Source organism: Calidris pugnax, unplaced genomic scaffold (genome assembly GCF_001431845.1).
Source record: "Calidris pugnax isolate Ruff unplaced genomic scaffold, ASM143184v1 scaffold246, whole genome shotgun sequence".
NCBI lineage: Eukaryota > Metazoa > Chordata > Aves > Charadriiformes > Scolopacidae > Calidris > Calidris pugnax.
The window spans coordinates 2,611,428-2,636,442 of NW_015090989.1; the positions used below are offsets into that span (position 1 = coordinate 2,611,428).

The following is a 25,015-nucleotide window of genomic DNA, read 5'->3' on the forward strand; positions in this document are numbered from 1 at the left end:
CTGTCCCACTTCAGCAGATGGCTTCTGTCCCGGCAGCCACCAGGCCTGACCTGGCACCTCATTCCCCACTGGTGCCACCCCATGAGCTATCCTGAGCAAATCACCACGTCATTCTCATTTTCTCAGCCACCAAACAAAGTATTTCTGCCTCACATACGTTCAAAATTAGCTCCCAGGCCACGTAAGGACAAAGCATTGTTCTGTGTTCAAAGTGCTAAAATTATCGCAGTGCAAAAACTGGGTATTTGAGGAAGACTGACAAGAACAACAAGCTGCTTTACAGCTGTCCCACATCATGATTCAGGGTACGGCAGGTTCCTGCAAAAACCAGCTGTGGATTTTGTTCTGGCAGACGACAAGCAAAAAGCACGAAATAACACTTTCATGTTAAAATGAGTCTACTATGAGATTAATCTGTGGACTTAGATGGTTTTACTTATGTTAGGAAAAAAGGGGGTTTTTTATTCACAAAATAATCACTACATTGTTATAACCAGGGCATGCCTTTGAAAGCTTTCTCTTTACATACATTTTATTAGGTCATAAAGTTTTGATAAAACTACATGCCACCTAGTAGAAAACACGTAGCAGTGCCTCTCACCAGAATCCCAATAGAGTGTGCCAAATGAATAAACCCAGGGATACAACTGCCAGCGAGAGCAGGAGGAGCTATGACAGCAAGCTGGTAAGCCTTCTGACAAAGGAAAAAAACTTCATACAAGAAGAAGTCATTATTAAGAGAACACATTTACTTTCAGTGTTCAAACTGGCAAGGTCATGGAAGACTCAGATACACACCAGTTCCCCCACCCAGGCAAAACCTACATCAGACAATTTCAGGATCAGTTTTGCCTGAGTTCTGTGGTTGCCAAATCCAGACCAAGTGTCCTGATGCCAGCCTTCAAGCCAATTCTCATTCAGCAAAACACTTAAGTATCTCCTGAAGTGGTCTCACCAGCCTCAAGGGGACCACTTGTTTAACCCTGGACCCACTCAAAATTGATTACAGATGTTTACATTCGTCAGCAAGCATCTGATGAAGTAGTCCACTGCTTTAGTACCACAACCTACACCCAGTGAAGGCAGCTATTCTCAGTTTCTTGTGATGGCTCTATTTCCACATGTACAGCCCAGCATTTGCTCTCCTGGTCAGGGGCTTTGGTCCATTGGAAAAGAAAGGGAGGGAAGCAGAGCATATAGCCGCATTCATGAATGGGCACAGATTATAATTACACATTCATATACAAGATATATCAATTAAATACAGCCAAATGTCTTGAGCAAGATACTTTGTATATTTTTAGGATCTGGTTATTCTCCCCTTTGCCTGTTTGTTAGTAAATCTACAAAAGCTTTGACAGGAGACCACTTTGATTGCTACACAAGAGCGATGATCAATTTGACAGTGCTTGCTGAGCCAGAGAAAGAAGACAAATGCTATTAGATTGCAGAGGAAGTTTTAAGAGGACTTCTGCTGTCCCTCAGTTTTGCTCAAAACCTGACTTTTTAACGTACATTACTCCTTTGCGCACCACAGATCCCTGAGCAGATAGAAGGACGCTATTTCAGACAAGATGATCCCAAATTTCACCACACTTTTCAGGCACACCAATTCAGGCCACAGCAGGCAAAACCTCTCAATGGGTAGGTAACCTCCACAATAAAACCTTTCAGATATTACATAGTATTAACCTTTAATTAGAAAACAATCTTTCCATTCTGCCTTACCACCTCAAAGGTCTCCAGAACTGGAAGAGCTATCCATAATTCCTTAGCCATCTTGATCCTAGAAACAACAAAAAACCTTGCACCTTCTCCAACCTGAAACTTCTCACTGGTTCATTTAATTCTGACAAGCAGCAGCAAAAATGCATAAAATGCATTAAAAAGCCTCCTTCCCCCCCCCCCCCCCCCCCAGCGGCCGCCGCTAAAAATTACGCTAAAACAGCCTCCCCCCCCCCCCCCCCCAACAGTATCAATAGAAGACTTAAAGGTTTCTTTAAAATAAAGGAAAAATAAAGTACGAGTAAGTGAGAAACCCAACATTAAAGCCTGCAACTGTATATAACCACCGTAGCAGAGTTATTAATGGTAAAATCTCATGGTCGCTGGGATTAAGCTCACGGGCAAAGGGAGTGAGGACTCTGGTGCTGCACTGTTTGATGCCAGTGGTTATGTGGGAGATTGCACATGTGCAAATTTAGGGTCACGCACATGGTACTCCTCTCCCCATTGCAAAGGTTCACCCTTGCAGGCCTGCTGGCAGAATCAGGGCACAAAAACATAATGTCATAATGCAGATGTGCACGTGAACAACATACCTTGCTATTGTGTTATAAATCCTTTATAATTGAGAAAAAGAAGGAATGTGGGCTATAAGAGGCAGAATGGCTATGCAAACTTCTTTTTCCCGTGACTAACAAAATTTTTTAATGCTTTTTGAGTTGGATCAACTGAAAATAAACTACAGACAACCACAGCATAGTTCATGAAACCAATTGGCAACCTTTTACAGTTTACTGCCCCGAGACAGGACAGGTTCAGGAACTTAAGTACAAGAAGCTACAGCATTTAGCCTGCAATAAGGGCTTTTTTCTGAACCATAGCTCTCACCTCCTTAATTTAGCACCAGGCAGACTGAAGGGTTTCATACCTACTGCACTTACAGTCCTGCAAAATACATTAGAAAAAGCTCGGATTTTTTTTTTTTTTTTTCAATTAAGACCACTGTGTTTCTTAAGCCTTTTTTCTTCCCCTTTCTCATGATCTTTTGCTCAGGGTTTATAACAATTACTTACAATTGAGGAACATACAAAGCAGCAAAAGTCACCATTCCAGTTTATTCAAGCTGAAGCTTGAAGTCTTAAATATAGCACCAATTTACTTAAATATGTATTTCAGTAAAGATCACTGTTTCCAATGTTTTTGAACATTTCTGGGAAATGGGAGAACAGATAAGCCAACCCCAGTGATCATTTCCAATGTCAGCTGCGCCGCAAAATTCATCGAATAACCAAAAGGAAACAAAGTGAAAAAAACCCACCCCAAAACAAAACAAAAAACTAGTTGTAATGACACAGGAAAATAATGTCAGTTAAATGAGCTTAGCTGGCATCTTCTCTGGTCTGCAGGCTACTGGCTACTCTTGATACTGGGAGGAAAGGAAAGGTTGATTCCACAGGCTATCCAAAACAGAGAGAGCTCTTGGGAATTCCTTCCATATTCAAACAGCTGATCAGTTTAAGCATGTGTAAAATGGGGATGACGAGTTTGCACCGATAAGTCTATAACATCTGGATTTAGCTCCTCCAATGTTTTGCCTCAATTTTACATTGCAGAGTACTTGAAGCCACGTCAAATATACAAATTAAAACACTTTGCTTTATGTGCAGCAAACTGTAGAGCTTCTTGCAGTACAGCAGGACTAGGTCACATTAAGACCTCAGAAGTCTGGAAGATGTACATGAGGTGGTAGAAAAGGTGCCAAAAACGGTCACGACCATCATGTTAGAGGGCTTTGTGTGTAAAATTCTTATACTCATTCTATGATGGCAGTAAACATGGAAAGGTGGGTTTTTACATCTCATTCTTTACTGGTTTAACATTACACCACAGTTCTACAAAGCTCATGCTAAAATGCCATTGGCTTCAGTGAGATTTCAGTATTTGTTTAAAAACTGCCTGCACACTTAAGATATTTTGTTGTGTCTGGTCTGTAAAGCTTAAAAAAAGCCAATAGCAAATATAAAAGTAATTTTGTAACAAATCAATGCAGAATGAATAACAGAGGAAAAGTCAGCAAAATCAATTAATAAATAGCCAGAGATACTGATTTGCCTTGAATCTTCCTACGGGTAAGTTGATATAGAAACGCAGCTGTATTAATTAACATATTTAAATGTAGATAACTTAATGACAACTGCTCGTATTAAGCTGTGTTCAAAACACAGAGTAAGTCCAAAGACAACATTTTTCCTCCTCTTTCCTCAAAGGACGTTCCCACTGGCCACACCACTTTTCATCCTCCTGCTTGACTCAATCAATAGTTCTCATCGTCTTTGCAATGCACAGGATTGCAAACTAAAGCACAGAAACCCAACCATCTTGCATTCAGCAAGAGTTGTGCTGCACTGAGAAGTAGAGGATATCAAGCGAATCACGGCATATTCCTGAATCCAAACCTAGCTTATTTAGCCAGACCGAGTTAACAGTTTTTCCAGTAATCTCCTGTGAAGTTTAGTAGCCCAGATGACTAACTTCCAGAGATGTCTAGAAATTTCCTTGCTTGTATTCATGGAAATACACACGTGGACAGCACAGATTTGAGCTTCCATGCACACCCACAAGCCCCACACGAGTATTGTGCTTCAATTCCTTGCAGGTGTAAGGTCTTTCAGGCACAGAGAGCAATCCTGCAATAAGAAGATCCCCCTCAGGGCTATACACAGATTAATCCACTGTGTCTCAGTATCAATCAGGATGCAAACACCATGTTTTAAAGCACAGGTTTTAACTTGCTTCAAGAGAGATGCCTCATACGAGATTCCATCAAAACACAGTTCTTTCAAAGCAGTCATAATCAAAGCAAAATTGAAATGCAGAGCAGAAAGCTTCAGAATTAGCAAGTTCAAAAGAGGTCAGAGACGTGTGAAGTTTGCATGCCGGCAGTAGCGTATGCTTTGTGGAATGAAACCACCCAATTACACAGAAATTGTGAATTTGATTAGGAAAAATGCAGGCGCAGGTTCTTTTCCCAAAAGATAGTCTCTTCCCTTCTCCCTTGCCATCCGTGACCCAATGCAGCTATGAGGAAACTGCAGCTGACACCAAGCCATGAAGGTGTTTCAAAACCGATTAATTACACGTTGAGAAAACCACGGCTTCACATAAAAGTCAGCTAATGGAATGAGTTTTATGTGCTGGCAACTACTGTGTGACAAAGAAAACACTACTCCTGGCATCAGGTCCCTCGCTCATTTCCATGAAATCACATCTCCAGCAGCAGGCAAGCCTTGCCCGTGCAGTTTACTCTCACAAAAATCAGCAGTGGGATACAAATGGCTTGGGCACAGCAGTCAGTGTTAGTCCAGAAGAGCTCTGGAACATACAATTGAACTCTGCTTCCTTTGACATGCACATGTAGCTACCTTAGACACAGCAAATCCATAGCAGAACACTTTCCACCACTGATTTGGTTTTTTGGGGAATTTTTTTTTTCCCCTCTCCAGACTGGCAATAGAAGTGGAAGTTGTTCAAGTGGCTCTGATTCAACCCAGGCAGAAGTCCTGTAACACAGCAGCAGTCAAGGGAAAAGCTGGCAGACTTAACGAGAGGCACCTTCGCCAACACATGTCTACAGTCCAGGAGCCTTGGGGCTGTCATAGGCTGCTCCCAGATATCCTTCTCCATTGAAAATGCATTTGCTTTTACCATAATTGTGTATTTAGAGTTAGGATAAGCAATGTATTCAAATACCGCTTGCAGTATACACATGGAAAAATCACCAAACGACTTGGGTAATTGTTTTTCTTTTTTAAATACTATACACTTGAAGCAATAAAAAACTAACATCATGAAAATTACGTCCTTATGTTCAACAAGAAAAAATGAGGCATTTTGAGCATCCAAATCCTGGTTTGCCCTACATGCTCTTGTGACATATTGAGTGATTGAATGGGAAGTGACTATTTCATCATTTTTTTCTTAAAATACAATGTTAAGAGTTGCAATATATATACACTTATATTGCTGTTTTTCAACAGATGATACATTTAAAGAAAATCTAGACTAAAAGGTGAAACATAAGGATGTATTGAAATATTGTCTAATACTGAAATACACAGTCTTGAAAAGTGTCAATTTCTTAAAAAAAAAAAGCTAACAGGCTAATAAAGATAGACTTGGGAGCTGACTCCAGTATGTCTTCAAAAGAAATATCAGTCATCTCTTTTGTTGTTCATTATATCCCACATAGGCCACACTCCCTTAATGGCTGAGAAGTACACCCCACAAGATATGACAATGACTGATAAAGTAGATGGGCTACATGGGTCAAGCTGGGAGCTTGGCTCAAAGGGAAAAATCTAAACACTACATACATGAACAATGCACTCATGAAATGCTGATTTTCAGCATGGTCAGTAATTTGGTTTTTTGGTGTTTTTTTTTTTTGTTTGGACTCATTGCCAAACCAAACATTTAAATAACTAGAGAGGAACAAGTTCATTTCCATGATTTTTCAAGCTAGCAAGAGAAGGCCCAAGAGCACCTGCCCCCCCTTCTAAAGGGCTTCATCTGATCAGGATCTTGCAAATAAAGTGAAATCCAGCAAAATAAAATAGAATAAAAAACCCAAAAGACAGGCGAACAAAGAAGACTCTGAATATCCGGAATGGCAGTTGTTATGCCAAGAAACCAATAGGGAGGAGTCCGGAGAAAAATATTTCCTTTGTTCAGGCCATGTGGAACTCAAAGTTTGACTTTTGCTTAAGGAACTCCAATAAATAATGCTAAAAAAACCCCCAAAAACCTAATGGCAGTATCTCTCTTCACGATCAGGAACAGTCACAGTACCACAGACTGTTGTTACCAAAGAAAGGAGGAAAAGTGTCATGAACACTAAAATGTAAATCAATTAAACTGAACAAAATGTACATTCTTTAATCAACAGGTTTAAGGAGGGTAAACACCCTGCATTACATCTACATGAAACGCAGCTATCGTAGCTTCACACTGCATAATAATGTATTTCCTATACTGAGCACATACACCGTCTAAGCCAGAGGATAAACATATCAGGAAAGCAAAGTGTTCATTATTTACAGCAGCTATGGGGTTGCATATGGAAAATGTAGACAAGTATTGATATAGAAGAATTTGTTGCCTGACAAACTACAAGAGGCTCTGCAAAGGCTGTCTGCACATTGCCCGTGGTCTGGACATCTGTAACCATTACTGGTTTATTTGCTGCTCTCACACAGAATCCTCCACCAGTAATATACATTTCTACAGCGAAACCCATCTGTCCCATCCTGGCAGACACCAGCTCATCTCAATTATTCACAGGAGTGTCATTGCTCATATGGACTATAACAGCCTCATCTAACTAAGCACAAAGTTCCAGGCAATTAAGGAAATTCCAACTATTTTATAACCCTGCAGCACATCTCCACCTGCCCTGTTTTCTAGGCTAGCTTCTCACAGCACTTCTACTGCTGATGGATGTTTGTCCCACCAGATAAGCTGTGTCCAGGTGAAGTCAACAGCCACCCTCGCAACAGCCACACTGACTGGTCTGCATCCAAGCCACCTGAAAGGGTGAAAGACTACCCCAGGCATCAGGATGAAGCCCCATTCAGATGAACACGCTTGGATGCTGCAGTGGTTTCCATCCCTGATGGCAGGGCACACCTCCACCAGGACAGCAGATCACAGAATCATCTAGGCTGGAAGAGACCCTCGGGATCATCGAGTCCAACCATCTACCCTACTCTAAAGTTCTCCCCTACACCATATCCCTCAGTACCACATCTAAACGGTTCTTAAACACAGCCAGGGATGGTGACTCAACCACCTCCCTGGGCAGCCTATTCCAGTGCCCGACCACTCTCTCTGTGAAGAATTGTTTCCCAATGTCCAGTCTAAACCTACCCTGGTGCAACTTGAAGCCATTACCCCTTGTCCTATTTGAGATCTGAGGAGCAGCCCCCCAGCCTGTGGCACAAAATCCTTCTAGCTCAAAGAGCTCTCACAGGCCATTGCCACCATCTATGCCAAGCAGAAGCAACTGGGGTTATTATTTTTCACCCTGTTGTGGCCAACAGCCACACTGACTGGTCTGCATCCAAGCCACCTGAAAGGGTGAAAGACTACCCCAGGCATCAGGATGAAGCCCCATTCAGATGAACACGCTTGGATGCTGCAGTGGTTTCCATCCCTGATGGCAGGGCACACCTTCACCAGGACAGCAGATCTGAGGAGCAGCCCCCTGGCCTGTGGCACAAACTCTTCTAGCTCAAGGGGCTCTCACAGGCCATTGCCACCATCTATGCCAAGCAGAAGCAATTGGGGTTACTATTTTTTTCTTTTAGATTTATAAAACTGAGTTTATAATATATCAAGCTTGAATTACACATAAAGCCCTACATAAAGAAGAAGCTTCAGAGGCTTCTTCAATGGGGAAAAGATGAGAGGACAGGGTACATTGTAGGCAGGCGCACCATTAGGTGCACTGAAAGGCTGCAAGATGGAAAAGCAAACTGGGACTCCGAAGACCACCAGGACAGCAGATCACAGAATCATCTAGGCTGGAAGAGACTCACCAGGACAGCAGATCTGAGGAGCAGCCCCCTGGCCTGTGGCACAAACTCTTCTAGCTCAAGGGGCTCTCACAGGCCATTGCCACCATCTATGCCAAGCAGAAGCAATTGGGGTTACTATTTTTTTCTTTTAGATTTATAAAACTGAGTTTATAATATATCAAGCTTGAATTACACATAAAGCCCTACATAAAGAAGAGGCTTCATAGGCTTCCTCAATGGGGAAAAGATGAGAGGACAGGGTACATTATAGGCAGGCGCACCATTAGGTGCGCTGAAAGATGGAAAAGCAAACTGGGACTCCGAAGAGGCAAATAAATGCTACCGCTTATAGATAAGACTGTTATCTTCTAAGATTTGGAGAAATAATTCCTGTGAACATTGTTCAACATGCCTTTCCCCCCCCCTTATATTAAAATATTATAGGGTCTTTAACGTAGGCCTACATTTTAGGAACAGATCAAAAAGGCAGAAAAAAAGGCCACCTATAGAAGGCCATTAAGGGACTGGATTCTTCAACATGCCTTTCCCCCCACTTATATTAAAATATTACAGGGTCTTTAATGTAGGCCTACATTTTAGGAACGGATCAAAAAGGCAGAAAAACAGAAAGCCACCTATAGAAGGCCAATAAGGGACTGAAAAGAGGTATTTACTATTGGTAACTAGAAAGAGGTAGAACCACTAGTACCTGGTTAATTAAGTAAAGAACATTCAAGCTTAAAGTCTCCTTAATGACAAATTCCAGTGTTCTTTGGGATAACTTTCCAATGGAAGAGACTGAAAACTAATCCTGATCTATTCTGAATTGGTGACAGATGGAAGAAATCTTTTTTTATTATTATTTCATTTAAATGCTGACACTGGAAACTGGCACATCTCAGTATCTAACTTTTAACACTACAGCACCAGATACACTGCTTTCCTCTTTTCATCCTTGAGTCACGTGTGATTTCTGAAGCTCTGCCATTTTAAAAGTATTTTTCAAATTTTATGAGGAGACTAAAAGAAAGGATCCCTAGGAAAAAAAAATAAATCTCAGCTTTAAGTAGCAGACACTACACCAACACTTGAAAAATAGCATCAGGAGCTGCCTATAATCCATAGGAAATTCTCCAACAAGTTCCTAGAAAACAGAAGGGGAGTGGAAAAATGTGAAGTTACTGACTGTGATCTCCTCTTGCTCTTTAGTAAGTGGAGTCACACAGTGTTAGGAGAGACACAGAACTACCATAAACCCTATGCTGGCAGCAAGCTCCCTTGAGGACTTCTCCCCTGCACAATTTTTCTTTACTTTCTCTGCTTAAGTCACCACTTAAAAAGAAAACATCTTTTGTTAAGGCTCATTATCCTCAATTGGCTCAAACAGGACTTCTCCCCACACCAGCTTCAACTTCTCATCTTGCATTTCCTCACTAGTTATCTTCTTATGAATAAATACATCTGCAGACCAGAAGTCTGCCACAGCATACTTTACACCTCACTTTTATGTGAGCAGCTTCCTTTTAGAGAAACTAGAAGCACCAACATCATTTTACAAAGTCCTTGCATTAGAAAATTTGTTATTTTATCCATGACACCTGCAAACAGGTGAAAGCATTAAGGGCTGTTGGTTAATACTGGAGGCCCTTCCTGGGAGAAAAATAAGAGACCCTCCAGGACTACTGATACTTTACTAGTGGCTTTGCAAGGGTAGCATGAAGAAGAAAAATCAGGCATTACACGAGGGAGGAAGAGCTGAAGGGAAGACTCAGTGCCATGTAAGGCAGCCAGCAACTGAGCAGAGATGACAGAAAAACAGGTGGAACTTAAAACAAAAAACAAACAAACAAACAAAGAGGCACAGAGGAACAGAAAGAGAATCTAACAGAAAACTAATCAATGAAGGAAAAAGTAAACAACTGCTGTCAAGACTCAGGAGGTAGGAATTTAATTTATTTCTGAAGACTATTATTAAAAACAGCCTTGAAGCAAACAGTATTTAATATGGAGTTCACAGCCAAAAGCACCTAAGTTGAATAACCCAACTGATGAGAACTGGCTTGCTCATTTTGTTTAAAATACGAAATGTTAATCATATCCTAAGGCAGACTCCAAAGTTCTTTGCTACAGACAGCATAACATAATGGGGATTAGATCTTAAAGGAACATTTGAGATACTCTCTCCAAACCCTTCCTCATTTTTCATTAATATTCATGTCAGCGGCAACTCCCAATCAAAAGGATATTCACTTCCATTGAAACCAAGAGGGTAAACAATTTTTTTTCCTGAGTGACCAAGGTCATTCATAAGGATACTGGCTTAGATGCCCCAGTTACACTAATGATACATGCATATCACAAAAGTCACAAAAGCATTACCAAAAATATACTGTATTTTGTCTTTTGATATACTAGACTTTGATCTTTTGGTAATTCTTTTAAATTATATCTGCTGCAATTACATGATTTGTGAGAAGCATTAGCTTTATATTAAAAAATATATATACAGCTATACTGCCAAAAACAATGCTCAGAAACTTCAAATGCCCCTAACTATATAAAATAAATCAACATAAAATTAAATTTTGTCAGTCTTTGAAACCCTAAATACTGGTTTAAGGCAAAGAGAAACCTGGCAATACCAATATAACTTAAGCAAAACTAATGACCCCAATGCACCAAACCCATGTTTTAGAGAATTACACCCTCCTCTTTCAGGAGAGGGAAAAGGGCAGTGAAAGTCCACTGCCCCTACCAGAAACAGCAGAGGTGACTGGAGCACCTAAAGCAGGACCCTAAAAGAAACCTTTTTGGGGAGAAAAGGAACGTGTACATGGCCAGCCTGTAGGTTTTTCAAAAGCTTGAAGACAGAATGGAAATGTACTTTTTCCTACTCCTTGCAGTAAATGTTGAGAGCTTCTCCTCCCTTGGTAACCTGGTCCCAGCTTCAGCAGATCCTTTACACCAGAACCCAGAAGAGCATCCTCAGGAAGCGCAGGGCAACAGAGATGGTAACCATACTTGCCTAACTCCCACCTGCACCACATCATTACTAAATATCCAGCACCACCTCTTTCCTTCTCCCCATCCCTCCCATCCTGCAAGACCAAGAGCGGATACCAGCAGGCTATGGCCAGCACCTCAGTCCTCAGCAAGAAGGATGATGCCCCATCTCCTTCAGCTCCTGGAAATGCAGCGGGAGGTCCAGCCACAGTCTCCTGATATCAGGAGAGAGCGTGCTGGGAAGCAGCAGGACTAAGCAGGGAAATACGAAGTTGTGCTGTATTTGGTGCAGCTACGTTACTTAAGGATGGCCACGCTCTGGGTCCCCTTCGTTAGGGGGAGGCTGATGCCCAGCACTGATGAACAACATCTGGCAGGAATGACCAGCTCCAGCAAGCAAGCTGGCCAACAGCTTCACATTACCAGGGTCAGGGTTCACTTAACGTAATTAGGATGTAATCCTTTAATTGCCAGTTCTATGAATTTCAGTTGTCCACAGAGGCAGTTTAGTACTGAAAAATTGCTCAGGTTTCATAAGTGTCCTGAAGATGGCATCTAGAGGCTCTTGGAAAGAACTAGCCAAACTCCTAGCAGAACAGACATTTTTAAATAACAGATTTATGGGTTTGTTTGTGTTCTTGTCACAGCAAGTTTCTTCTGACTGTCAAAATATTATGCTATTCAGAGAAACTGGGAACATACAGCAAAGATCAGCTGTTTTGTCTCATAAAGACAGGATAGGGATGCCACCATATTTCTCACTGGTTCCTACTCAAAGAAGCATCAGAATCTGAAAAACTGGTGAGATTTCAGGGCTTGCCATTAAAGGCAGACTGACAACCTGCAAGTTTGTCACACAGACCAGAGATAAGGATATAAAAAGGGAGCACATCAAACACACTGGGGAAAAAAAAAAAATTATTAATCCACACAAAATACTAAACTGGTAATAATCCTCACAGAAAAAAGAAACCATTGCCTAATCGTTACTATGAATTAATACAGTGTAAATAATGTGGAATTTAACCCAAAATGCATCAGGAGATCGAACATGTGAGACCTATCACTCCCCGTAACACTCACACCAGCTCCAACCCTGCCAGCCCCTTGCACATCAGAGCTCTTGGCTTGGCCTTGGAGCAATCCTGTCCCTCCAGTGGGACATGGTCCCTCTCCCAACTCTGCTCGATGCCTCTGGGCTGCTGGGGGAGGTCCCTGTCCTGCTACCAACCCTCACGGCACCAGGATATCCATAAACCTGAAGTATTCTATGTAGAAATGAGCCATCTAAAGCCTCCTCCCCTGCTTTTTTTTTTAAATAATTGAAAAATATCAACTCCCCAGTTTTCTATGTATCACAACCAGGCACAACATTTAACAGAAGAAAATATAATCTCTTCAGATGGGGAGCCTGCAGAGCTTTTGCAAAAAGCCTTAATGATTTGGACCACCCAGATACAAACATAAAATCGAATGCTCGCGTTCCTTGATTTAGTGCTCCCACCTTCCATTTGCAAATCTGATCCCATGTCATCAGAATGTTGAAAGATTTGACATGGATTTCCACTGCAAACAGACCAAAGGATCTGCACTTGCCTATCTACAAACGTGCTTTTGAGTTTTAAATCATGAAAAGAAATGAACAAAGTTCCCCTCCTTTCTTATGAAATTTTACTACAATATGCAAAATTGGAAATACAGTCAGTTCCACAGTCTGGTGTGTCTTTTATGCGAAAAGACAGTCATATATGGTTTATATATAGTCCTGCACTGGCCTTTTTACATCAATGAAAATGGGATGTTAGGCTCAGCATGAACAGTAGAATGCAAGGTGTTAAAGAGCTGTACAGGGCAGCTGGCCCGTCTGCCTCTCACCTCTCTGTCCCCCTGCAGTGGACAGGCTCTTCGGCATCTCTTATTTGCACAGGCACCGGTTCAACAGCAGCCAGAGACAAGTCAACGTTTGCCAGTAAGAAATCAGGCCAAGGGCAACCTCCAACAAGACCTGACAATAAGCTCCCTGCTTCCAGCTCCCTCACCCAGCTTGTTCCGAGAACAGGAATCAATTTCTGGGAAAAAGTGGCTAAGTTACAGGTTGTTTCAACCATCCCTCGACAACCCACCGCCTCAGCAAGAAGCTGGTAGGAGGACCAGTCCACCAGCCAGCTCCCTGATGTAAATCACCCTCCAGCCTTCAGAGATTTTTCAGGAGCTTGTTACGGGGCTGGAACACTCTCATCGCAGGTGGCTGATAACAAAAAGCCCCAAAAGAGACTCAATCCTGCACAAACTTGAAAGCTGCTGTCTACCACGGAGCCTGCCAAGCCTTCCTCCTCCCCTGCTCACACACAGAGAGTATCTCACTGCGATGGCAGGGATTCCTCACAGCTCCTTCCACAGTGGAAACTAGAAGTGACTAGGAATTAAATAGGACAGTTTTAAAAGAACTGTTTGAGCAAATATAATCCAAAACGTAAGTTGCTGCATCAGCTCTCAAAAGGGCTTGGGAGGAGGGTGATGAGGAAAAGAGCTGCAGCTTGTTGAATGGTACTTGTGTGCAGGGCTTTTCAGTTGAAGTTTATTTAAATTGTGCAATAACTAATCCATGCAGCCACAAGGTCTTATTTATGTCTTCCCTTTGCACACTTCTGTTGCCATTTGTCAGTCCCATTTATCATGGTGCCTTCATCCAAGATAGACATGAAGATTTTGGAGAGCACAGCTTCCTTTGAACTGGAACCCCAAGAACCATCAGGCCCTACACCACAAAAAACATTGCAATACATGAATTTATTCTCATGTGTCACGTACTAAGATTTGAATTTTTTCTGTTTCCCACCTTCTTGTTGTCTTTGTGCAATAAAGAATAGCTTTGTTAAAGGCAGAAGAGTAAAAAGAGAGACCAGAGTTTTGTTTTAGAGATGACATTCACCCACAGCAAATAAATCAAAGCCTGTTGTCTTTGTGAGGGGCTTACAACCCAGCAAATATTTTATAATTCAGATGGAGGACTTATTTTCAGTTCCTTTGTACTGATCTGTTTTGGCAAACCAGTTTACCCTTCCAACAGGAAAATCAGCTATACATCAATCATATTATCTTTCTGAGGAGTTACAAGTTGTTTTTTATTGTACAAAAAATCTAGGTGGGTTTTAATGTACATTATAGCTAAAATGTCTGAGTCATTTTATAAGTATGCCACTTATTAAAGATTTCCCTACAAACTGGCAGACAAAAATATTGCAAAAAGATTACTTTGAATAAGAATAAAACAAAAGAACTTTCAGAGCTGCAGTGCACATCCTGTGCAATCACTGGTATCTAAGAGGTCTGAAATGCCTTGGAACCACCTAAAGATAGAGTTTCATATTCTTGGTTTTGACATTCAGCTGGCAAGAGACACAGAATCCCCAATCAGAAGCATTTCTCCTAAAAGCAGAGCCAAAAAACAATTCAAGTGTTCTTATTTTCAGAAAAGATGACAAGTTGTCAGCCGGTTAACCACTGCAAGCTTCTAGCGTGCTGGTGGGAAAGACAAAAAGGTATTGGTGACACACCAACAGCACTACTGGTATTTATACAAAAGCTGCCTTCCCTTTTTCCAGAACTACTCAGGATTTGATGCATTTGACTGGAAATTTCCTTGAAGTCAAAGCAAGCTTACAGTTACAGCTATCTCCTGTTTCTCCCAGACAGTTATTTCCTATCCCATTAAGAGAAATGTCAAGTACCAATGAGAAACCCAAAATGTGGTTCCCGATACCTACCAGAATGGTAAGGCAGCCGGCAGCTGTAACTGCAGCAGCCCAGAACCACAACCAGGCACGGGCCACCCCTTTCCAACTTCAAAGAGACTCAAGAGCAACCTGTAGCAGTTCCGTAACTAAACGCACCCATATGGTTTTACTGAATATGACACACTGTGTATGAAATTGCAATAATAACAGTACTTGCTCCTTCTATTCATGTTTTCAGTCAAAGCTCTCCAGACAAGCTACAAAGAGACACAAGAGTAACCTGTAGCAGTTCCATAACTAAATGCATCCACATGGTTTTACTGAATATGACGAACTGTGTACAAAATTGCAATAATAACAGTACTTGCTCCTTCTATTCATGTTTTCAGTCAAAGCTCTCCAGACAAGCCTACAGACAGTACTACAGAAGGGACACAGACACAGCCTAACCAGCTGCCTTAACGTCACAAAAAGAAAGTAGCAGTACAAAGCTGAAGCAAACTACCAGATGCCTTCACAAAAAACACCTTCAGCAAGTCACCCCTTTTTCCTTACTACGGTAATAAGAAAGGTGCCCCCTTTCCAGCACAGGGCACTCACATCCATTCCTTTCCCAGGAAAGTAAAGCATGGGAAAGATCTTTTTTATTATTTGTTGGGCTCGACAGTTATTTCCTATCCCATTAAGAGAAATGTCAAGTACCAATGAGAAACCCAAAATGTGGTTCCCGATACCTACCAGAATGGTAAGGCAGCCGGCAGCTGTAACTGCAGCAGCCCAGAACCACAACCAGGCACGGGCCACCCCTTTCCAACTTCAAAGAGACTCAAGAGCAACCTGTAGCAGTTCCGTAACTAAACGCACCCATATGGTTTTACTGAATATGACACACTGTGTATGAAATTGCAATAATAACAGTACTTGCTCCTTCTATTCATGTTTTCAGTCAAAGCTCTCCAGACAAGCTGTATTACAGAAGGGACGCAGACACAGCCTAACCAGCTGCCTTAACGTCACAAAAAGAAAGCAGTGGTACAAAGCTGAAGCAAACTACCAGATGCCTTCACAAAAAACACCTTCAGCAAGTCACCCCTTTTTCCTTACTACGGTAATAAGAAAGGTGTCCCCTTTCCAGCACAGGGCACTCACATCCATTCCTTTCCCAGGAAAGTAAAGCATGGGAAAGATCTTTTTTATTATTTGTTGGGCTGGGGATTGGTTGTGGGGTTTTTTTTTTTTTCATTTAAACATTTCACTGCCACCGTAACTCGGTGCCAGGCATATTGTTTCTGGTATCTGCCTCCAGGCAGCTTAGAACTGTGAATGTCTGTGAGCCAACATGGTTTTAATCTTCAAGAATAGCTGGACAGAGGCATGTTAATTTTGGCCTGTTTTATTTAAAAGTGACAGAGTATAACTAGAGAACCACAATGGATGGACTCGAGATGGGCAGAATCAAATCAAGTAATTATTTTTAAGCACGTTGCCCAACAGCTGAAAACTCTAAAGAAAACTGTAACTGGCGTAGGCTCTTAACACCGAGGTAGGAGCTGGAAGCAGCATCTCCCCCCACTTGGCCAGTGTCAAGAAAGACCTCTGAGGGACACCAGGATGGACCACGGACCCTAGCAGCTTAAAACTCTCACAGTACAGCCAAAAGAGAGACAGACTTTGCTAAGTGACTCACGTTGCCAGCCCACACTGGTTAAGTGTAGGCTTTGGGTAAACCATGCAGCATGACAAGGCACCGCTGGAGAAGCCTGAATACATGACTACTTTCAAACTGCAAAGCTATTCTTAGTAGATATATGTGTGACACGTCTAAATCCAGTACCGTAAATGGCAATGGCATTTCCTGAAAAGAACAAGAGGGCGAGAAGTAGGGAGGAATAAAATCAGATGTCTTCAATCACCCTGCTCAAACTGTAAGAAAACCTCTCTATTCAGAGTTGTGACAAAATTTAAATTCAACATGGCTAGAAAAGAAAAGGGTTTCCTTCTGTAACAACACCACAGTAATTTCAGAATCTTCAAAACAAACTTTTCTTATAACACAAACTTCTAAATCATCCAAATTGCATTTGTGGAGTATTCTCACACGTGTCTATTTTTATGCTCTGCGAGATGTGGTGCAAAAGACAGCAGTAACATAAAACTATTGTTATATATTTTCCTGCAAAGCTGCAGAAGGTTCTTCTGTGCCTCCCTGAAGGACACAGCTGCGCATCACAATTCAAAGACTATACAAATCAGACATCCATGCACAATATGTAGATACTTACTCACCAGTTTCAAACAAGTGAATGCAATCAAGAATCCTTATGATATGTATCCTGCAAGTTTTGATTGTGGGGTTCCCCCCCTGCTTGAAAATAGCTCATAATGACCTGGTAGTGTCTCACTAGAACAACCCAGAACATGCCTCTCTTCACGCATTCTCTTTTTTTTTTGAGGTCTGTGCATCGAGCAAAACTCGGTCTCTCAGAGCAGCCAACCTAAACCCCACTGATGTCACCCAACCTCAGATGAAGACACATTTTTCATGAGTAAGCAAAAAGATTGAAGTTATATAAACCTTATCTGCTCAAATGGCAAAAATCTTTGCCAAAAATGCCCTCTTGCCCCCTGCTTGATCTGCACAGGCTGGCAGAGGCTCAGCGCTCCAGCTTGGCTGGGGGTGTTTCCCTCTCCCAGCCTGTAATTTGGCCTGCAAACTTGCCTCCCGACTGCTGAGCTGACCTTCGACAGCCAAAACCAGGGCAGGAGAGACACAGGGAAGGCCAGCAAAGACCCACAGAAGGCCACCTGAAAGAGACAACACCAGCCAAAGCAATAAAACGGGTCCCAACCTTCCTACTTACTCCACCCCAAACGGCACAAGAGGGTAAAGGAAGACATCCTAGATAAATTTATGTGAGCCACATCCCAGTTTGGTCTTGCCAGCAGGCTTCCCTATTCCCAGAGGCTTGTGGCAACTTGCTGAGAGATCACATGCGAAGCCATCACATTACAGCCAGGGAGTCGGGGATGCTCACACAGGGGATGGCAAGAATGGCTTCAAGCTCCAACAGGGTAGGTTTAGATTGAACATTAGGAAAGAATTTTTCACAGAACGAGTGGTCGGGCATTGGAACAGGCTGCCCAGGGAGGTGGTGGAGTCACCATCCCTGGATATGTTTAAGGGACGTTTAGATGCAGTGCTAAGGGACATGGTGTAGGGGAGGACTTTGTAGAGTAGGGTAGATGGTTGGACTCGATGATCCCAAGGGTCTCTTCCAACCTAGACGATTCTATGATTCTAAGAAAGCTGGGCAGCCTGTCTCAAAGTCAAGGGCTAAGTTAAAAATCGCACACAGAACAGTAGAAAAGAGTTGAAAACTGCCGCCCGGCAGAGAGAAGAAAGGATGTTTCCAGGAATGTAAAAAAGGAACAAGTTTTTTAGTTTTGGGAGAAAGCCATTTTGGAAATCTCTCCTGTACTGCAGACGTGCCCGGGAACCCTGGCCAGGGCCCAGACCTGGACCCTACTGTGTTAGCACCTAACAAACTACAGTACAAAGTACAAAAATAGCACTAAAAATAAAAATCAGGAGTTGGTGATGAAGACCAGCCAGCCAAACCGGGGAACTGCAGCACAGCCAGCCCAGTAACTTCTGCTTGGGAAACAAGCAAAAACCCATGAGCAACACTTTCTCCTTGAATAAGCCTTTTAGCAGAAAAGATCCATTTTATCAGTAATCCAGCACCAAGGCATTTTGACAGACTCACTTGGGTACACTGGTAGCAGGCTCTTAACATGCTCCCATGCTAACCACGTTCTCCCTCCACCATCACAGAACTGAAGAGGGGGATGTAATTTTAGACATTTCTCTCGGGAAGAATCCCTGCAGCTGCCAAGAAACGCTAGTTAGTGATAATGGTGGGTGGAGGAAGGATTTCTTATCATCCTGATGTTGCACTTGACGAGCTGTACTCTCCAAGTATCTACTCCTTCCACATTTCTGTGCGTTATGTAGAGGGCAAAGACACCATTTATTTCGTCAAGCACAACAAAATCTTGTCAAACCAAAGAAAGATATTAGCAAAGCTGAGCTTCCCATATGTATTAACTTGGGGAAATTTAATTTATTTGCATGTGTCTATCAAGAAATATAAGAATCCTTTCTCTCGTCACGTAAAGATATGCTAAACGACAAGCTGAAGTAGTTTCAAACTCTGGAAGGGCTCTGAAGTGGCTATTTCAAGTTACAGGAAAGATCAGAACTGTTAAAGTTAAACCCTACAATTTGGAGTCACTTGCAAGGTACTGCAGCATAAATTTTCAATTTGAACAACCTTAACAGTGCTCCTTTAAATACAATCACAGTCAGAAACAGTGGCAGAGAAGCACCAGCCAACCAGCCATGTCCTGTATGCAGAGCTAAAAAAAACTTTTAACATACAACGTAACTTGAAACAGCAGAAAAATAAAAAAAAAGAACCAACACAGCCATTTCAGAAGCAGAAAAATTAGCCAAATATTTAGAGGAACATGTAATTTGTTACCCCAGTTGGGGAAAAAAATATTTATACTTCCAGAAGTTTCACAGAAGTACCATGAAAGACACAAAGACTGACAATATTAAATTGCAGTCTGTATTATAATACAGTATACATTACAATTTCATTAAGTATTAGATTACTGATGCACTTTCTGGACAAAAAAATTATTAGTGTGATGGGGGTGGAGGTAGGGAGGGATGGGATTGTTGGTGTTTGCCTCTTCATAGCTCTCCACTCGAAACTATCACACTAGTAGGCTCAGGATCCAACCCTTGGAAACATTCTCTCCCAGTGACGATGTTCCTGGGACCCCTACACTACTTAATCTCACATATGGCAGCATAGTACAGGTCTCAAGAATTAGGACCATTGCACTAATACCTAAAAATGTAAGTATATTTTTTTACACACCTTCTAAGATACCAGACAACCTGGTTAGTGGCTCAACAATTATTTCAGGCACTCCTCCAAGATGGTCTGCCTGCGGTAACGGAATTGCAAGAAATTCCAACATGGAGTCAAAACACACAAGAATACAGGAGTCATCATTTGTGTCTTTAGAGCACATCCATGCAAATGGTGTTCCTCACACTTGCAAACGATCACAGAATCTTCATGGTTGGAAAGGACCTCTGAGATCACCAAGTCCAATCACACACACACAAAAGATCCCTATAATCTCAGCCACTTTCTCTTGCTTTCAGTCAGCTAGGGTTTTCAACAGTGCATTAAGACACCTGATAGTGTGGGCTGAAGTCCATGCCCATCTCCAAACTCCATTCTTCCATTCAAATTCCAAACTTCCATTCAAATCAGTAGACTTTTCACACAGCCATCTCCAATGGGGAAAAGCAAGGACCAAGTAAGTCTATGCAACTTGCCTAAGGTTATATATCATATATGTAAGGAGTTTGAATTTTCAGCCATACTCAACTGAATGCCAATACAACAGCAAGACTACTCTTGTTCCCTGTATCTTCATCAGCTATAAATTTGACGCCACTGATACTCATACTGTTCGTATCTCTACAGTGGGAGAAAAAAAAAAAAAAGTATTTCAGTAATGTTCCTGTTTATTTACAACTACTGGTTTCAACTGTCTGAGAGATAAGGAGACTGCAGTAAAATGCACCTCAACATTACCAAATTGTTTTAAGAACGGATGTTTTTTGATATTCCAAGTTATATGCTCATTCACACCTCTCACAGACAAGAGCCTACCTGTACTGATGGCAGTCTCAATTGCAAGTTTTTATAAACACTGCATATATACACCCTGTACGTTCAGGAAGCCTGTATCATGTCTACTAGCATTTACTACGGCAATGGACCAACAATGAAAAGGGATACAGCAGCTGGCAGGCATGAGGAATAACTGCTACTGATTGTTCTACTGCACCTCCTATACCATCTCCAATGCTTGCCTGGACTTAACTACCCAAACCATTACAAACAGTTAGCATGCCCGTGCTCTTTGGCAAGGTATATTTCACTGCAAGAAAAGGCACAGCTGAACAACTCATCAAAAGCACCTCTCAGGAAGTTTTCACGATTTCACCCTTCGTTTGTGTGATCTCACCCTGGAGATTTCAGCTGCACCTAACGAAGGCCCCAGGTGTTGCTGAAGAGTGAGCAGCCTGAGCAGGCCTAGCACAGGGGATGTGATAACCTGGTTACTTAAGGACCACTTGGAAAGAAACCTAGTGCTCTGATAATGCTTAAAGCCATGAGGAGTTTTCAGTATTACAGCTCATGAAAATGGCCAACTTCACATGAGAAAATATGAAAGAAGCATCAGGGGATGAGTTAGCGTTATGAATTGATATAAACATGATATATCTGTCACACTTGAGGTCACTGGAGAATGTAATTTCTATTAGACTTCTCTGCTGCTGGAAGCCTTATCCATTCACATGCGACCATCCAGCTAACCGGACCTGGTTTAGAAAGAGCCAACCCATCCAAAGCACAACACCTAGGATAAAGCTAGGTCATGGAATCATGGAATTGTCAGAGTGGGAAGGGACCTCTAGAGATCATTTAGAACAACTCCCCTGCTAAAGCAGGAATGCCTAGAGCACATTACTCAGGACTGCATCAAGGCAGGTCTTGAAAATCTCCAGAGAAGGGGACTCCACGACCTCCCTGGGCAGCCTGTTCCAGTGCTCCATCACCCTCACTGTAAAGAAGTTCTTCCTCATTTTTGAATGGAACTTCCTATGTTCCAGCTTGTGCCCGTTCCCCTCGTCCTATTGCTGGAAACCACTGAAAAGAGTCTGGCTCCAACATCCTTCAACCCACTCTTTAGATACTTGTAAACGTAGATAAGGTCTCCCCTCAGCCTTCTCTTCTCCAGGCTAAAGAGCCCCAGCTCTTTGCGCCTTTCTTTGTTAGGGAGATGCTCCAATCCCTTAATCATCTTAGTTGCCCTATGCTGGACTCTCTCCAGCGGTTCCCTGGACGCAGTATTCCAGTTGTGGCCTCACCAGTGCAGAGTAGAGAGGAAGAATGACCTCCCTCAACCTACTGGTCACACTCCTCCCTCTGCAGCCCAGGATTCCATTGGCCCTCTTGGTGACAAGGGCACATTGCTGGCCCATGGAAAGTTTGCTACCCACCACGACTCCCAGATCCTTCCCCTCAGGACTGTCTCAGGACACACTTATCCACTTGTGCTGGTTTTTGTCTCGTACTGGGATGGCAAGCGACTTGAGGGCAGCCCCTGCCTTTCTGCTCTGTGGTGAGCCAGAGTGCCCACCACCTAACTCTGCCTCCACCACGAGCTCGCCATCAGCGCCCTCAGCTCCAGGGGACCAGCGCGGGACAGAACCACAACACAAGCAGATCCTGTGTGTGCTTCTGCACAAACTGTCACCCAAGATTAACGGGCAGGCAGCAAGCTGTATTTAAAAAAAAAAAACAAGCCAAGGATAAAAAGCTCAGCTGACACAACAGGCCCCACCCTTGGCAATGCAGAACACCAGCTGCTTTGGGGCCTGGAGACTGTTTCTTGACCATTTTGCAGCTCGGTCTGATGGACAGACAAGAGCTGTGAGCGGGACTCAAGATATTAATTGCGACGCCCTATTTCTTAAAAGCCTGCCACATGACTCCAAGCAATCTTAAATACTTACTTCCTCCAGTTTTGTCCTCCTGTCCTTTGTCCATTTACAGCATGAACTCAGTCGGGCCAGGACTGACTCTGAAGGGCGGCAGGACTCGGGTGTCTCACCCACAGATGCACCCCATGCTCTACAAACCAACTTGGAGAAGAGCTACCCCCCTGTCCACAACCAGACCTCCATCTACTCATACTCAATCCAAACATACACACATTACAAGCTTACCACACGTAGATAGTGCTTTTCATTGAAAAGATTTTGTCAGTGCACTGCAGGCTTTGAATGGAACAACGTAAAAAGACCACGGGCATCGTTTCAAGATTTGAAACTACAGCTACAGGTAATACAGCAGCTGTTTCAAATGCTTTCAAGTATTTTAAGAATTTTAAGTATTCAGGTATTTTTCAGTCTTCTTCTTAATGCCAAGGAGATAGTTAATTCAATGACATTTTCACAGACAAAACACTGTCTTGATTTTTACTGCCTACCACCAAATATTGATCACAGAACTCTGTTTACAGGATGCTACAGGATGCTAATCAATTCTATTTAGCGTGTTCACCATAGCCATACAGTAAAAACTTCAGCGTTACCAAATTATGAATTCAAGAGCTGATTAGACTATTTCTGATGTTTCAATAGCAATCTACTACTGAAAATAAACATTTTGTATGAATCCAAAACAGTTTGGCTTTGTCTACAAAATAGTTAAATGTCAACTTCCTGGTAACAGTTCACTGAAGTAGGTGCATTTATAATCTGTATTCAGGAGGGCCACATACACATGAATCCTATGGAGATTTTTTGAAGTCTATTTAGTTTACTTAATGGCATTCTGTACCCAATGTGAACAATTACATATGCACATAGTACCACTGAAGAAAATATCTATTTGCAGTTTCACTAGATTTCATATTGAGAGTAAAGATTTAAAAGAATATCACACTTTCGCTATTAAAAAACAAACAAACAAAAGAAATGGAACCTGAAACCTTAACTTTATGTTAGGGTTTACAAATACAGCTGCTGATGATTAGAGTTCTTTGGAGCCTTTGACACTAAGCATAAGAGGAAAATTGGACTTTCAAATGAGTGAAAGCTGAAACAAGCAGGCTATTGTGCAGCCAACTTGAAGATCACATGCAGAAACTGGATTTTTGAGATTGGAGAAGTTACATTTGGCCTTTGAGGAAGAAAGAGGACAGGATATTAGCATCCTCTGCAAACTAATTGAGGGCTAACATTCACATGAACCGCAAAGTAAAGCATTCAGTCATCTTCCTAAGAAAATAAAGAGGGTTTGGCAGTACAACAGTCCTCAGAGAAATGCCAGGACAGAAACTTCTGTTGCCTTTGTTGATTTACCAATTGATGGGTCCAATACCTTAGTGTTTTGTAAAGAAAGAACATAAACATGTGTTCCACCATCTTTCACTTTGGAGAGAAGCCACTTCAAGCACGCCAACAAAAATAAGAAAAGCTAACTTCAACCCACAAATACCATCATTATGCAATTTTATGCCCCTCCGCAGGCAGAGCCACGGCTTAAGTAGGGATGGCTCCCAGATGCAAAAAATAGGTATTACACAAACAGCAGTTCTCCACCTTTCTCACCTGCTCCTTGCCTCTCTTCGCTGTCAGCCCATAGTAATGCACTGCAATTCGAAGCAATACCTGCTGACTTTGAGGGCTCTGTTCTGACCACAGATTTTCATTGACTACACCTGCTAAACCACCACCGCACACCAGTTTACACTGGCTTTACTTGCCATGTGCACCAGCCAGCAATGTTTAATCTGTCAAGGTGCCGCTGCTTTAGGAAAACAGGCAGCACTACACAGCAATTTCCTTCTGCCAGAGAAACAGGCCTAAATTTGAGCTTGTTTCAAAATGTTGCGAGGGGAAACGCAAATAATTAAGAGGTGAAATAGCATAAGCATATGCTTTTAGAACTACCAGTCTATAGTTTTAAAGAGTCTAGTCAGATTTACCCTTTCATTTTTCACACTGAAAGCTGAGATTTGCTTTCTGCATACGCCTGTCTACACACGGGCAACAAAAAAACGGGTGAAAGACTCTGAAGAGCCAAGGTCCCGGAGCCAGGGCTGGTAGATCAGACATATACTCCCCCCATACACACACTCCCTTAACAATTAAAGGCATCACGGAGTTTTTATTCTACTTCAGCAACTCGGAGCGGGCGCCTGTCTTCTCCTTTCTCTGCAGGTTTGCCAGGATAACGGCACGGGGATGCAGACGCGATGGATGCCCCACGTGGAAACGCGACGGGCCACCACCCCCCCTTGCACCCA

General features: G+C 42.4%; 1 protein-coding gene across 1 annotated transcript in view; it reads right to left on the reverse strand.

Annotated features, from left to right (window-relative positions):
* Positions 1–25,015, reverse strand: part of SRPX (sushi-repeat containing protein, X-linked) — a 52,364-nt gene that overhangs the window by 26,998 nt on the left and 351 nt on the right. The gene's annotated exons all lie outside the window — the stretch shown is intronic.